Genomic DNA, 14,840 nt, shown 5'->3' on the forward strand with positions numbered 1-14,840 from the left:
TGCATTTGACCCATCACCCTTGTTCACCCCCTGGGAGGTGAGGGGAGCAGTGGGCAGCAGCGGTGCAGCGCCCGGGAATCATTTTTGGTGATTTAACCTCCCAATTCCAACCCTTGATGCTGAGTGCCAAGCAGGGAGGTAATGGGTCCCATTTTTATAGTCTTTGGTATGACTCGGCCGGGGTTTGAACTCACAACCTACCGATCTCAGGGCTGACACTCTAACCACTAGGCCACTGAGTAGGTCCACGCATATGGAAAATTAGAGGGAACATTGTTTGGGGGTATCCATAATACGCCGATAGGGAGAAGTTTTTATTTACACGATGATTACTCCGCCGAACCCCTGAGGCCGACTCGCCGAACCCCAAGGGTTCGATCGAACCCAAGTTAAGAATCACTGATCTAGTAGTATGCCAAAGAATCACTCAATTAAAGTATAGTGTTTTATTTTCCATCATTCAAACTGTGTGTAATGTTACAGTGATCAAAAATATTACATATACTTGTTAAATAAAACCTCTGCATTGTTTTTAATGGTTACTTAGGCCTACTACGCTACTGTATTTTAATGTTGGTCATTACGGTGGTACTTGGAGAGCCAAGTTTTTTTCTGAGGTACTTGGTGAAAAAAGTTTGAAAACCACTGACCTAGATTATAAACATCACAATTATTTAATTGCAAAGGTTCCACTACACCGTTTGTTCCATCCATCCATCCATCCATTTTCTACCGCTTATTCCCTTTGGGGTCGCGGGGGGCGCTGGAGCCTATCTCAGCTACAATAGTCCAACAAAAAAGTTACACCAGCACCTATTGAGAGACACGGAAATATGCAACATCAGTTTAAAAATGGCAGAAAGACAAAGCAGCAAACCTCTCCCACCCCTTGAAAATGCCTAAGTCGGCAGAATGGGAAGATTTTGGGTACTTCAAAAAATGACCCCAGGAGACTTTGAAGACGGTGGCTCACCCCTTAGAAAATAAAAGTTGCAGTTAAAAGGTTGTTCAATATGGTGTGGCTTTACAAGCCAAAGTAAAAGTAAGACATAATAACGGAGTACATTTCTGTTTGTGCTACAAAACCCAAAAGCAGTGAAGTTGGCACGTTGTGTAAATCGTAAAAACCCCCAGAATACAAAGATTTGCAAATCCTTTTCAACCTATATTCAATTGAATAGACTGCAAAGACAAGATACTTAACGTTCCAACTGGTAAACTTTGTTATTTTTTGCAAATATTAGCTCATTTGGAATTTGATGCCTGGAACGTGTTTCAAAAAGTGGGCACAAGTGGCAAAAAAGACTGAGAAAGTTGAGGAATGCTCATCAAATACCTATTTGGAACATCCCTAATGAACAGGCTAATTGGGAACAGGTGGGTGCCATGGTTGGGTATAAAAGCAGCTTCCATGAAATGCTGAGTCATTCACAAACACTTTGTGAACAAAAACTGTATGTGAGCAAATTGTCAAACAGTTTAAGAACAACATTTCTCTGCGAGCTATTGCAAGGAATTTAGGGATCTACGGTCCGTAATATCATCAAAAGGTTCAGAGAATCTGGAGAAATCACTGCATGTAAGGGATAATTTTAAAGACCATCGATCCCTCAGGTACTGCATCAAAAAGCGACATCAGTGTGTAAAGGATATCACCACATGGGCTCAGGAACACTTCAGAAAACCACTGTCAGTAACTACAGTTGGTCGCTACGTCTGTAAGTGCAAGTTAAAACTCTACTTAACGAAGCGAAAGCCATTTATCAACAACACCCAGAAACGCTGCCGGCTTTGCTGGGCCCGAGCTCATCTAAGATGGACTGATACAAAGTGGAAAAGTGTTCTGTGGTCTGACGAGTCCACATTTCAAATTGTTTTTGGAAACTGTGGACGTCGTGTCCTCCGGACCAAAGAGGAAAAGAACCGTCCGGATTGTTATAGGCACAAAGTTCAAAAGCCAGCATCTGTGATGGTATGGGCGTGTATTAGTGCCCAAGGCATGGGTAACTTACACATCTGTGAAGGCACAATTAATGCTGAAAGGTACATACAGGTTTTGGAGCAACATATGTTGCTATCCAAGTAACGTTATCATGGACGCCCCTGCTTATTTCAGCAAGACAATGCCAAGCCACGTGTTACATCAACGTGGCTTCATAGTAAAAGAGTGCGGGTACTAGACTGGCCTGCCTGTAGTCCAGACCTGTCTCCCATTAAAAATGTGTGGCCCATTATGAAGCGTAAAATACGACAACGGAGACCGCGGACTGTTGAACAACTTAAGCTGTACATCAAGCAAGAATGGGAAAAAATTCCACCTGAAAATCTTCAAAAATTGGTCTCCTCAGTTCCCAAACGTTTACTGAGTGTTGTTAAAAGGAAAGGCCGTGTAACACAGTGGTAAAAATGCCACTGTGCCAACTTGTTTGCAATGTGTTGCTGCCACTAAATTCTTAGTTAATGACTATTTGCAAAAAAAAAAGTTTGAGTTTTCAGTTTGAACATTAAATATATTGTCTTTGCAGTCTATTCAATTAAATATAAGTCGAAAAGGATTTGCAAATCATTGTATTCTGTTTTTATTTACGAATTACATGTGCCAACTTCACTGGTTTTGGGTTTTGTAGAAGTCTTTGAACCTTAGTCTTGGACTTATGCATCTATCCAAACTACATTCCCTTACATAACATGGCTTAATGTTCACCTAAATGAACTGGAACTAATTGGTTTCCGAGACTGGTGGCGAGAAAGATGACTTCTGAAGGATCACAAAGCTGTTGGAGACTAATTTAACTCACCATCATAGAAGCAATCATCCCTCCTTAAATGTGCATCCCAATCTGCGTTGCGATGCTTCATGCTGTGAAGCACACAAAATCAGAAAGAGCCTACAAGCTCTGATGTTGATGGGATTTTTTTGCGAATTACAACAAGGAGCCCTGCAGTTAAAATGGCAAACTACAAAATTAACTTTTAACAAATCTCCCTGACTTAACTGAGCACTGTGTCAGTCGTCAAACAAGTAGACAACATGCCTCAAATAGTTGTCGGGTGCCTTGCTCAGTTGATCAAATAAATGCTTTTCCCCAGATACATTTCTCCTAAAATAACATGTTTTACTCCACAAAGGGGTACAGTTCTTTGTCAAAGATCATACCATGATTGAGCTGTGTCAGTGTTGAGCTGGTTATGTTTTTTATTTTTTTATGTGTACCCCGCCTTCCGTGACCCCGAGAGGCACAAGCGGTAAAAAATGGATGGATGGATAAATGCATTCTTAATAGTGAACAAATGCGATCAAAAGTCCGCTTACAATGGAGCCTATGGTAGTCGCTTTATTCTGCCTATAAAGCCTTTAAAAAAACCTCCATTAAGGTTTCATATATGTGATGTTTGTATATCTGCAATATAGTACATTTATAATAACATTTCATATTTACGTATTTTGCTAATTTTAAGCATTAATTTAAAAACACATTAATTTAAAAAACTGAGGACTATAATGATACCATAGATAGAAATCCCAACAGGAGGAAATACAGGTAAAAGCCAGTAAATTAGAATATTTTGAAAAACTTGATTTATTTCAGTAATTGCATTCAAAAGGTGTAACTTGTACATTATATGTATTCATTGCACACAGACTGATGCATTCAAATGTTTATTTCATTTAATTTTGATGATTTGAAGTGGCAACAAATGAAAATCCAAAATTCCGTGTGTCACAAAATTAGAATATTACTTAAGGCTAATACAAAAAAGGGATTTTTAGAAATGTTGGCCAACTGAAAAGTATGAAAATGAAAAATATGAGCATGTACAATACTCAATACTTGGTTGGAGCTCCTTTTGCCTCAATTACTGCGTTAATGCGGCGTGGCATGGAGTCGATGAGTTTCTGGCACTGCTCAGGTGTTATGAGAGCCCAGGTTGCTCTGATAGTGGCCTTCAACTCTTCTGCGTTTTTGGGTCTGGCATTCTGCATCTTCATTTTCACAATACCCCACAGATTTTCTATGGGGCTAAGGTCAGGGGAGTTGGCGGGCCAATTTAGAACAGAAATACCATGGTCCGTAAACCAGGCACGGGTAGATTTTGCGCTGTGTGCAGGCGCCAAGTCCTGTTGGAACTTGAAATCTCCATCTCCATAGAGCAGGTCAGCAGCAGGAAGCATGAAGTGCTCTAAAACTTGCTGGTAGACGGCTGCGTTGACCCTGGATCTCAGGAAACAGAGTGGACCGACACCAGCAGATGACATGGCACCCCAAACCATCACTGATGGTGGAAACTTTACACTAGACTTCAGGCAACGTGGATCCTGTGCCTCTCCTGTCTTCCTCCAGACTCTGGGACCTCGATTTCCAAAGGAAATGCAAAATTTGCTTTCGTCAGAAAACATGACTTTGGACCACTCAGCAGCAGTCCAGCTGGTGTCGGTCCACTCTGTTTCCTGAGATCCAGGGTCAACGCAGCCGTCTACCAGCAAGTTTTAGAGCACTTCATGCTTCCTGCTGCTGACCTGCTCTATGGAGATGGAGATTTCAAGTTCCAACAGGACTTGGCGCCTGCACACAGCGCAAAATCTACCCGTGCCTGGTTTACGGACCATGGTATTTCTGTTCTAAATTGGCCCGCCAACTCCCCTGACCTTAGCCCCATAGAAAATCTGTGGGGTATTGTGAAAAGGAAGATGCAGAATGCCAGACCCAAAAACGCAGAAGAGTTGAAGGCCACTATCAGAGCAACCTGGGCTCTCATAACACCTGAGCAGTGCCAGAAACTCATCGACTTCATGCCACGCCGCATTAACGCAGTAATTGAGGCAAAAGGAGCTCCAACCAAGTATTGAGTATTGTACATGCTCATATTTTTCATTTTCATACTTTTCAGTTGGCCAACATTTCTAAAAATCCCTTTTTTGTATTAGCCTTAAGTAATATTCTAATTTTGTGACACACGGAATTTTGGATTTTCATTTGTTGCCACTTCAAATCATCAAAATTAAATGAAATAAACATTTGAATGCATCAGTCTGTGTGCAATGAATAAATATAATGTACAAGTTACACCTTTTGAATGCAATTACTGAAATAAATCAAGTTTTTCAAAATATTCTAATTTACTGGCTTTTACCTGTAGTTAAAATCGTGAGTATATGCAAATCTAAGACGTCAATTGATTGTAAGGGAATTGATATGGAAACGATAAAACAGGTTATTGAAGAGATCTCAGGACCATTAATGTATATCAGCAATCTATCCTTTCAAACAGGCAAATTCCCAAACAAAATGAAAATAGCTAAAGTTGCACCAATTTATAGGACTGGAGACAAACACCAATTTACAATTTATAAACCCGTTTCTTTACTTCCACAATTTTCTAAAATCATTGAAAAACTGTTCAATATCAGATTAGAGAGTTTCACAAACAAAAATAGAATACTCGCTGAGAACCAATATGGATACAGAGCTAATGTTTCAACATCGATGGCTTTAACAGAAATTACAGAAGAAATTACCAATGCAATAGATAGTAAAAAAAAAAAAAGTGCAGCAGCAGTGTTTATGGATCTCACTAATGAATTTGACACAATTAATCACAATATTTTAATCAAAAAACTAGAACGGTATGGCATCAGAGGGTTGGTCTTAAACTGGATTAGAAATTATTTAACAATCAGGAAACAATATGTGAACCTAAGCGAACACACATCTACAATGCTAAATATAGCCTGTGGTGTACCGCAGGGATCAATACTAGGACCAAAACTTGTTCAATCTTTATACAAACAACATTTGTAAAGTTACAAAACATTTAAAGTTAGTATTATTCGCGGATGATACAACAGCATTTTGTGCAGGAGAGAACACACAGTTGCTAATACAAATAATAACAGGAAAAATGAATACATTAAAGCGATGGTTTGACAAAAACAGACCATACTTAAACCTCAGTAAGACTAAAATAATGATATTCAGTAACAGTAGAAGAGAAAGTCAAACACAAACACAAATAGACGGAATAGAAATTGAAAGAGTAAACGAAACCAAATTTCTAGGTATAATGATTGATGATAAAATGAACTGGAAATCTCATGTAAAAAATATACAACATAAAGTAGCAAGAAACACATCAATAATGAATAAAGCAAAACATGTTCTAGACCAAAAATCACTCCATATTCTATACTGCTCGCTAGTGTTAAGATATCTGAGTTACTGTGTAGAAATATGGGGAAACAACTACAAAAGTACACTTCATTCATTAACGATGTTCCAAAAAAGATCACTTAGAATAATACATAATGTTGGATATATATATTGTATCATTCATTCATTATGTCATATTAAAACTATTGTGTTGAAGTCTTCATATGACTAACTGTGTCACTTAAAAAAGAAAAGGACACCGGCTCAAACTGATGGAAAACAGAAGAGAAATGCAGAGGAACAGAAGGGTCATATGAAGGCTGAGATAGACTGGCTCTAGTTGACACAATTTTGTCAGTGAAAAAATGGAGACAATTTTCACATAATTCAAAAGAAGCATCAAAACCAACAGATTTGGGAGCATCAATGACAGTGTTAATAGTTTTAAACAGAACTCTGGGGTTGTTACAGTTAGAAGATATAATCTGAGATAGATGTATATTCATTTCTGCTTTTACAGTCATCTGAAAGGAAAACAGGCTTTCTTTAAAAATGGCAAAAGACACATGCAGCCTGTCTTTTTTCCATTTTCTCTCTGCTCTTCTACATACGCGCCTGGCAGCCCGAGTGACGTCATTCAACCAGGGCTGAGGCGTAGCTTTAGAGCGGCGGCACTTGAAAGGAGCGATCGTGTCCAGTGTTTGTAAACAAATAGAGTTGAACCCAGAAACCAACTCTTCAGTATTCAGACATACAGAGGCTGCAGAATTATCATCACAAAGAGTCAAAAAAAATTGAGGAGAACAGAGCAGGAGACGAAGAATTAAACATGCAAGAGCGTTGGGGCGGAGCGCACAATTTAACTGCGTGGGAATATCAAACAGGATCGGCATATGATCAGAGAACACAGCGTCGCAAATGTCCAAATTAAAAACACACAAACCATACGAGAGCACTAAATCGAGTGTATGCCCGCGTTCATGTGTAGAACCACACACAGACTGTACAAAGTTAAATGAGTCGATTACATTCAGGAAGTTCCTGGAAAGCGGCTCGTCTGGACAGCAGGTGCAGGGGCGCCGCTAGGGATTTTGGGCCCCATGAAAAGAATCTTTACAGGGCCCCCAACACAGCGGCAACATTTTTTGATGCTATTTTACATACAATTATGCATTTTAATGGTATTTTTGACTATCATTACCATATTTTTGAAAGAAGAACAGCATCACAGTTGACATGTACAGTAGGGGAAGAACCAGTGACGTGCGGTGAGGTTGATGGCTGTGAGGCACTGACTTCATCACAGTCAGATTTACAAACATATGAACCCTAAAGAGTATCTTATTCACCATTTGATTGGCAGCAGTTAACGGGTTATGTTTAAAAGCTCATACCAGCATTCTTCCCTGCTTGGCACTCAGCATCAAGGGTTGGAATTGGGGGTTAAATCACCAAAAATGATTCCCAGGCGCGGCGCCGCTGCTGCCCACTGCTCCCCTCACCTCCCAGGGGGTGATCAAGGGGATGGGTCAAATGCAGAGGACAAATTTCATTACACCTAGTGTGTGTGTGACAATCATTGGTACTTTAACTTAACTTTAACTTTACACATACAAACGGCAGCACACAAAAAAGCACATTTAATAAAAAAAACGTTATTAAGGTCTTACCTTTACTTAGAAATTAAGTCCATGCACCACAACTAAAGCCCTCACTTAAACTTTCCACGTGCAAGATTGAAGCTATTTAAAAAAGTGTAACCGAGGGTTTATAAATGTCGCCTATACTGTATGAAACTACAAAATAACAAACACGGAGGCTCCAGTTTACACGAGGACCACTTTATTTACCTTCTTTCAAAAACTTCCGCAACGTGACATCACTTCCGCTCTTAGCGCCTTCAAAATAAGAGCTCAAGGCATATACTGTATAACAGCGCATAACAGGAACTTAACATCACAAAGAGGAAAGCCCATGAAAATAGGTTACAAAAGTTATTTAATAAGAAGCCAAAAAGTGCAAAAACAATAATGTTCGTGTTGGAGGAGTTGTGAATTAGGTACACCTGCAGTCTGCAGGTGTATCTAATGTTGTGTCCCTGCAGTCATTCACAACTCATCCAACACGAACATTATTGTTTTTGCACTTTTTGGCTTCTTATGAAATCATTTTTTAAAATAGATTCAATCTTGCACGTGGAAAGTTTAAGTGTGGGCTTTAGTTGATAGAACAATTCTACGGCGGGGGTGCAGGAGGCGAGCCTCAGCCAGTGCGTCTTTTGCAGCCGTTTTATGATCGCTCAGCACAAGAAATACTTTACACACATACAGTTGTTGACAAAATACACTGTACATTATATACCTCAGCTAACTAAACTATGGACATGTATAATATAGTTCATATAGCAATACAGTCTCACTGCACAGCAGGCCAGCAGTTAGCCGAGTCATTGCGCAATCCATGTTGCGGCACTGAGTGACGTGCCTCAACTGGCTGCTGTTCACCGCACCGTCTCTTCTCAGTATTTGAACGGCAAATGTGAAAATTCAGCGATTTTGAATAAAAAATCATCTAAAACTGGTGAAGTTAAATGGAAAATAACTTTATAGTATAATCACAATTTAATTTTTTTTTTTCTTTTTACATTTTTTTTCTTTCCATGATGGCAGGTGAGGCCCCGCCTCACCTGCCTCTAGTGACTGCACGTCACTGGGAAGAACTGAGCACTCTGAATACAATGGAATTCATTTTGAGTCATTTATTTGCTGCACCACTGATTCTTAAATTGGAAATAAACTCTTCCATGAAAAAATAGCAATTATAATCAGTGGAGAGAAAAAAATCTCAGCAAAAACAAAAACGCCATCAGAATACAAAATGGCCATATATGATTTCTCATAATTTAAGTAGAACTTAATATATGAAAGAATGGTGAATATATATATAATATAACGTTGCAGACTGAGTCAAGCTTCCTTTTGCAACCTTTCAATCACTGGTCCTTGCTCAACTTTTCTCACCAAAAGCCCAACGCCGAGCCTTCTCACGTGCAAAATCACTTATCAGGTCTTTGAAGTCCAGCTTTCTAGCCAACTGACTCTCAATTGACAGCAGGGGCATCACTAGCTTTTAAGGACAGGGGGGGCTTTGCCCCCAGGAGATGCACAGGATGCAAGTGAATGTTACGCACGAGCACAAAACTTCACAAACGGCTAACAAAGACTTAGAAATGATTCATTGTTATTATTATTATTTTTAAAAAATGCACGGGACGAAATGAAATGCTCCCCGGGACGATGGATTTTAACCATATATTTTCTTTTTCTTTTTATGTATTTATTCATTTTACATTTTATATTAAATGTCTTGGTTTTTCCTCCCTCTGAAAATCCTATTAAATGTTTAACAAGCCATCCTATAATAATAAAACAGCTATTAATGTAACAATACAATAAAACAAATATATTTAATGATATTTTTTTCATTATTTTAACAATAGGCTTATGTATATTACTTTATATAGATTCTACAAGAAACACAAAACTTTTTGCACACACAAGGTTTTGTGCAGCTTCACTCATTGTAAAGGAAGATAATGTGCTTCGTACACTTGCAGGACCGCAAGCAAGGTCGCAGAGAAAATGTGGGCTGGAATTTGAGTGATGTGGGCATTTTCTATGTGAACAAGTGGAATGGATTGGATACTGACGCACGAAAGGGGCTCTCTACCTTACGCTACGAAGTGAGGGGAAACTGAGTGAATAATAACAGGTTATATGATTATTTATTCAAACTCATATTTGGGCCACTTTATAATGAATATGTCAGCATTTATTTGTAAAAAAAAACAAAAAAAACACCAAATTATTTAGGGGGGGCTTAAGAATATTTTAGGGGGGCTTCAGCCCCCCTAAAATAGGCCTAACAACGCCAATGATTGACAGCATGACAAAACTGCAAAGTCTTTCCTGAGACATTGTGGACCTAAATATTGGGTGACATATTGTCGACCCTTCAACTCCTTCCATCCATCCATTTTCTACCGCTTATTCCCTTTGGGGTCGCGGGGGGTGCTGGAGCCTATCTCAGCTACAATCGGGCGGAAGGCGGTGTACACCCTAGACAAGTCGCCACCTCATCACAGGGCCAACACAGATAGACAGACAACATTCACACTCACATCCACACACTAGGGCCAATTTAGTGTTGCCAATCAACTTATCCCCAGGTGCATGTCTTTGGAGGTGGGAGGAAGCCGGAGTACCCGGAGGCAACCCACGCAATCACGGGGAGGACATGCAAACTCCACACAGAAAGATCCCGAGCCCGGGATTGAACCCAAGACTACTCAGGACCTTCGTATTGTGAGGCAGATGCACTAACCCCTCTGCCACCGTGAAGCCCCCTTCAACTCCTTCTCCTCTCTTATTTTTTTTTCCTTTCTTTTTTGGCTGCCTGATTTTTGAGGCATACTGCTGTCTCCTCCGCTTTGCCCGCTGTGGCGCTGTCTGTGACAAATCGCCGGTGCTCTACCTGCAGCTGATCCAGTCGGACTGAACCATTTTACGTAAATATAGGGGGGAATTCCCTTTAAAGGATGGCCCTGCAGGGGTTGATGCTTCCAAAACAAATAAAGGTATTGTTACCAGGACATGGAAAATAAAACAAGTGTGATTACATGTTAGTTAATAACTTAGTGTCATTATTTTTTCTGTATTATAATTTCATCATCATTAGGGGCCTCTCTGGGCCCCCCCTCCATCATGGGCCCCTAGAATCCGTCTCCTTTACCCCCCCCTTTTCGGCGCCCCTGAGCAGGTGTGAATATTAAAATCATCCACAATAAGGACACGATCATATTTGGGCAGGATTTCAGCCAGAAATTCAGAAAAGTCAGTTATAAAGTCTTTGTGGTACTTGGGTGGTCGATAGACGACGGCACACAGGACGACATCAGAAAGACCCAGTTCAAACATGCACAGTTCGAAGCTTGAAAAGGAGGATTGCAGGCGGATCTGACGGCATTTAAAGTTATTTTTAAAAACGACTGCTCATCCTCCTTTTCGACCGGACGACTGCGGAGAATTAAAGTAGGAACACTCCGGAGGCAGAAGTTCATTAAAAGGGGCGGATGACTCACCGGCTCTCAGCCATGTCTCCGTCACACAGAGGAAGTCCAATCCGCGGGAAGTGAAGAAATCCTTCAGGATAAACGTTTTGTTTGTCAAAGATCTTGCGTTCACAAGACCGAACCTGGCGGGGGTCAGCACGTCCAAGGCCGCAATTAATCCGGGTGGGGCCCGGACACACAGCCCGCAGGAGCGACGGCGGCAAGCTAGCTCTTCCTCCAAACCAACGATAGGAACAAGCCAGGAACCGATGGGATCCAGCGAGCGTGGGTGCACGATGGAGACCGGATACCGCACCATTCCTCCTTCGGGAAGCCACGGGAAGCCGGGCCAGGAAGTGCCCTAACTTTCACAAGCTGGCCGGAGACGCTTCCGCCGGGGGAGAGGAGCCAGGGGGCGGGCGGGAAAGGAAGGCAGGAATCCGGCCAGGTGAAAAAGCTGACTGGGACGTCGAAAAAAACAACGTCGAAGTTGATCATATCAGTGGGAGTGGGGCAAAGATCCAACAGTGTTTGGCGGTCATACACAAGCAGTGAGCAGACAGAGACGAAAATAGACGCAAACAACACAAAAACGAACAGAGCTGACAGCGAGAGACGGCAGGCCAAAGCACATACTGGCGCCATCTTGGTCCGACGCTAGTATCGATCCGTTAATAAAGCCGCCGTTGATATCGACGCTATCGATGAAATATAACTTCCATCCATCCATCTTCTTCCGATTATCCGAGGTCGGGTCGCGGGGACAGCAGCCTAAGCAGCAGGCCCGGCCCTAACCAATCTGGCGCCCTAGGCAAGATTTTAGGTGGCGCCCCCCTACATCGGCAGTGAAGTGTATATACTCACAAGAAACCGGATAGCTTTGTCTTTGACCTTTTTTTTACTTAAAGAAAGCAAATTAACAATCAGAATAGTTAACAAGATTAAAAAAAATATGAATAAATAAATGAATGCAAAAATGAATATATGAAATACAATATTTTTTACATACATATTGCTTAATTAATATTAATGATGTGCACTTTAACAACTAGGCTTACAACTATACCTAATATATAAAGGGGTGGAAAAGTGACTATTACCTGCAGGGCAAACATTAGCTAACCAGAAGGCAATAACAATGTAAACAAAAAACACCTGCTTAAAAGATCTAATACAAATGTCCCTGAGGTATGTAAGGTGGGAGTACTGTAATTACCTAACGTTACATTATTATTTTCCATAACAATTTAGCCCCCTCCACAATATTAACCCGACGTTAAAACAGAACTAGCTATTTATTGATTAGCAATTGCCGAATCATGTAACATTAGCTTAATGCTAAAAAGCCAGGTTACTATCACATTCTGTAACAGACAAATAATTTCATGTAGGCTAACGTTACCTACCTGCTACCTCTGTCTTTTTCTCGTTTCTCCTCTTCTTCTTTTCTCTTTTTTCTTCCCTGGGCACCTGACAGTTTTGGCCGTTTTGACATCTTGTGTTGATTTTTTGATGTGGTGACGTCCAAAAAGAGTCATGATACGGGAAGGGAGGGGGCGCACCGTGCGGGGGGGGGGGGGGGGGCGTAATGTTGTAACAAATAATATTTCTATTATATAGGCTTTACTTTGCATATTAATTAACGTGGGATTATTTTTTGTATTTAGAAATAATAGTACCAACTTTTTTTTTTTTTTCTCCAACATTTGTGGCACTGGCGTGGCGCCCCCTGATGGACGGCGCCCTTAGCATTTGCCTATACGGCCTATGCCACGGGCCGGCCCTGCTAAGCAGGGAAGCCCAGACTTCCCTCTCCCCAGCCACTTCGTCCAGCTCCTCCCGGGGGATCCCGAGGCGTTCCCAGGCCAGCCGGGAGACATAGTCTTCCCAACGTGTCCTGGGTCTTCCTCGTGGCCTCCTACCGGTCGGACATGCCCTGAAATATAACTTACCTCACTCATTATTATTTATTTATTTATTTATTTTTAATGTTATTACCTATGGAGTATATTGTGAATAAATTGAGAACAAGAAGTGAACAAAAGTTTTAGCAACTGCTATGTGACCCCAAACGGGACAAGCCGTAGAAAATGGATGCATGGATGTAAAGGAAAAGGGGTAGGATTAAATAAGCTCTGCTTCTTCCTACTCCTTTTTGAACATGTTGAATTGAGAAACTGGAAATTGTATCATGTAGTGTGAATGCATGTTCGAAATAAACACAAACTCAACTCAACCCAATGTGGCCCCCCGAGTATCTGATTTGGATCTTTGATTCAAACTATAGCTTTCCCTTCACACTTTTTAGTGGTAACAATTGTTTTGTCATAAGATTGTTGTGTAAAAGCCTAAAATACAAATACTGAGGAGGTGAATATTTAAAATTTGACATAAAAAAAACTAAACGTCCTTATGTTCACTTTAATATAGTTGTCTTATACTCTTAGAGAAGACTGTATACAGGTAAAAGCCAGTAAATTAGAATATTTTGAAAAACTTGATTTATTTCAGTAATTGCATTCAAAAGGTGTAACTTGTACATTATATTTATTTATTGCACACAGACTGATGCATTCAAATGTTTATTTCATTTAATTTTGATGATTTGAAGTGGCAACAAATGAAAATCCAAAATTCCGTGTGTCACAAAATTAGAATATTACTTAAGGCTAATACAAAAAAAGGATTTTTAGAAATGTTGGCCAACTGAAAAGTATGAAAATGAAAAATATGAGCATGTACAATACTCAATACTTGGTTGGAGCTCCTTTTGCCTCAATTACTGCGTTAATGCGGCGTGGCATGGAGTCGATGAGTTTCTGGCACTGCTCAGGTGTTATGAGAGCCCAGGTTGCTCTGATAGTGGCCTTCAACTCTTCTGCGTTTTTGGGTCTGGCATTCTGCATCTTCATTTTCACAATACCCCACAGATTTTCTATGGGGCTAAGGTCAGGGGAGTTGGCGGGCCAATTTAGAACAGAAATACCATAGTCCGTAAACCAGGCACGGGTAGATTTTGCGCTGTGTGCAGGCGCCAAGTCCTGTTGGAACTTGAAATCTCCATCTCCATAGAGCAGGTCAGCAGCAGGAAGCATGAAGTGCTCTAAAACTTGCTGGTAGACGGCTGCGTTGACCCTGGATCTCAGGAAACAGAGTGGACCGACACCAGCAGATGACATGGCACCCCAAACCATCACTGATGGTGGAAACTTTACACTAGACTTCAGGCAACGTGGATCCTGTGCCTCTCCTGTCTTCCTCCAGACTCTGGGACCTCGATTTCCAAAGGAAATGCAAAATTTGCATGGTTGGGTGATGGTTTGGGGTGCCATGTCATCTGCTGGTGTCGGTCCACTCTGTTTCCTGAGATCCAGGGTCAACGCAGCCGTCTACCAGCAAGTTTTAGAGCACTTCATGCTTCCTGCTGCTGACCTGCTCTATGGAGATGGAGATTTCAAGTTCCAACAGGACTTGGCGCCTGCACACAGCGCAAAATCTACCCGTGCCTGGTTTACGGACCATGGTATTTCTGTTCTAAATTGGCCCGCCAACTCCCCTGACCTTAGCCCCATAGAAAATCT

This window comes from Nerophis lumbriciformis, linkage group LG35, assembly GCF_033978685.3.
Source record: "Nerophis lumbriciformis linkage group LG35, RoL_Nlum_v2.1, whole genome shotgun sequence".
NCBI lineage: Eukaryota > Metazoa > Chordata > Actinopteri > Syngnathiformes > Syngnathidae > Nerophis > Nerophis lumbriciformis.